The sequence below is a fragment of the Pseudomyrmex gracilis genome, unplaced genomic scaffold (assembly GCF_002006095.1).
Source record: "Pseudomyrmex gracilis isolate BER0280 unplaced genomic scaffold, ASM200609v1 scaffold_1816, whole genome shotgun sequence".
Classification (NCBI taxonomy): Eukaryota; Metazoa; Arthropoda; class Insecta; order Hymenoptera; family Formicidae; genus Pseudomyrmex; species Pseudomyrmex gracilis.
Window position 1 is genome coordinate 9106 of NW_018022400.1, and position 3035 is coordinate 12140.

Consider the following 3035-nt stretch of genomic DNA (forward strand, 5'->3'; position numbering starts at 1 on the left):
GCAGACAATTTGAGTCACAGCCCGCGAGATAACCTAAAAATTTATCATTATCAAAGGAGAAAGTCTCTAACAGTTATAATCCTCTTTTACAACTTGTCATTAGTAATGTTGTAGCTTATCTCGATCAAGTCATGCGAAGATAAAAAGCAGACGTCACGCTGACTGAAAGAGACCAGTTTATCTGCATTGTCAATCAGACATAGATCTAAAACCGTAGAAGAGCCTTGCGTATGATGAGTAGTAGACAACGGCACTAAGAAGAAATTATGCGCTCTCATTTAAGAGCGAATCTGTTCAGAGTCAAATGCATTGGAGCACATGTCAGTATTAAAATCGCCAAAAATGATACTATGTTTATATAGAACCGACAGATCAGTAAAAGTGTCGAAAAAGTCACTAAGATGTCCGCAATGAAGTGGTCTGTACACCACAGCAAATAAGATTTTTAAATGTGCAACTATTGATATGGACCGTTTATTTTGAAAGTGGTGTAAGTCCATTTTTGAAAAAAATGAGATATCACGTAATTCATGCTTCATTTAATGTAAATTTTTTATGTATAACTAGTTTCTCGAAACAAAAGAAAATGGACTTACACCACTTTCAAAATAAACGGTCCATCATCTCGGCGATTAAGTACTTCGGTTTTTTATAGTATTTACTTTCAGACGACTTCAGGATCTTAGCACAACAGGAAGAACTAAGATAAAAAGCAATGCCATGTTATGAAATCCAGAATGATTTCGACCGGGCCATTGAGCAATTACGGAAGACACACATCATTGCTCAATCGACCCGAATTTGTTAAAAAGATAACAAGCAGCATTCTCTTGTAAAGAAAATCTGCTTGTTAAGCGTAGTTAATAAGTAGGATACAAACGCAGCACGCGTCGTCGGTGACTCACGTGCAGTTACCAAAGTTACAATTGGGTCGCTGAACTGCTGAATAGTCGCGATCGATCTCTTTAAAGATCTATCGCGAGTATCGACAGTCAGATCGAGTAACTGCTGACAATACTGTGTGGCTCCGAGTCCATCTGGAGAGCTTACCGCAGTATAGCAACGGCTAAGTGTCAGGAGTAGGGTGCGGAGATTGTATAACATTTGTAAAGAAATAAGCAATAAACTTCGCCAGTGTTTATAAAAAAGAATCTTATTCTACACCAAGTCCTTCGACTTCCTTGATCTCAACAAATTTTGGTGGCAGCGGTGAGATAATAAACCAACTACCGAGGCGGGATTTTATCAGTATCTAGTACAAAGAAAAATTCCGTTTGAATTGTGAGACAACAAAGGACATCAAAGATTTCGGGTAAGAAAAGAAAGGAACACTGTGCCAAGTAAAACAAAAAAAATATATTTTATATTTTTAAAAGAAAAAAGGAGAACAGTATTGGTAAAACCTCGGATAAGAAAAAACGGGTTCTCAGCACCTAAAACAGAAAAAATAACAGAAGTAGTAATACAAGCAAGTGGTGCAAAAAAGAGAATAGAAATTCACTGTTCAACGCTCATGATCTCGAGTTACGCGCAAAACTGACCTACCGCATTAAGTAAAGTGAGCAGTGTTACAAGCAGAGTCAGAGATGCCAGATCGTGCAGGCAGCATCGAGAGCATCGAAGCGGCGGAACCCTCACCACTTCGATGCTCTCGTACGCACACAAGCGAGAGCCGCGTCCGTGTGCGTGATGTCACGCTCGGTTGTCGGCCTGTGGAAGAGTGCAGACATAGTACAATATGTTTCGTCTTCTTTCCACCAAGCCGGCCACGAGATAACGTACGTAACGCGCTTGTTCCGTACAATAACGTTTTTCGATGTTAGGCTGCGTTTCGATATTCATTGCCACTACTGGAAATCTATAGCACATGTGACGTGAAGTATAGATTTTTAGTATTACTAATGAATATCGTAACGCAGCCTAACATCGAAAAACGTTATCGTGCGAAACAAGCGCGTTACGTACATTATCTCGTGGCCGGCTTGGTGGAAAGAAGACGGAACATACTATAGGTTTGTTTTACTTGCATACACAAAAAGTGTAAAGTGTACACCTTACACTTTTAATACATTACACTTTTTGGGAGTGAGGGAAACATCGTGTAAAGAGTACGCTTTTCAAGAAGAACGCCAGAGTGTAAGAAAAGTGTACTACAGCCATTTGTGCATGGTGTTTGTTTGAAGTTTTCTTCAATCTATTGTACATTTGATGGGTGGACCATTAAGATCTATTTCTGTTGAGTGTATTTTAGAAGTTAGCCCACATATAATTAATAACATAATTAATAGTTAATAACAATAATAATTTAATACGTATAATAATACTATAAACTACATAAAACACATATGAAAACTACAAATGTATAGGGGAGACCGGGGCACAAAGTAACATCCAAAATAGATTGTAAAAAAAAAATGTACGCAATATTATGTAATATTGGGTACATTATATAATAGTCACATCTTTTAGCTTTAAGAAAAAACAAATATTATTCTTATATATCTTTACACAAAAGAGTATTTTAATGTTAAGTACAATCGCGCAGATTTGTCAACCTGCCCCATACCCAGGGTTAATTGTCACATGTCTTTTATACAGAGAAGCAACAAGATATAAAATTTCTGTTTTTTATTTTATTAAATTTATTGAGAGTACATAACATTATACATTAAGTATAAAGTATTTATACAATATTAATATAATCATATATATATATATAACAAGTTTAAATGATTTCACAATACTAAATCAGTTAAAAACTATAAAACATAATTAGTAATCTAATCTTTAATAAAAAAAAAACAATGACAGGTACTGAAAAAGTTAAACGACGCATAACGATCACTCCGATTACTTCTTCGCGCATGCTCATCATGTGACAACTTATCCCGTCTCAATTTGAGTCAACTTATCCCAAACGTTCATCTTAAATAAAAGATATTATATTTATAAACTGCAAAGCGATGACAATTAAATAAATATAGGAAAACTTATTGTTACGTCCTGGCCTATAGATACGGTCGGGCTGTGGTGTG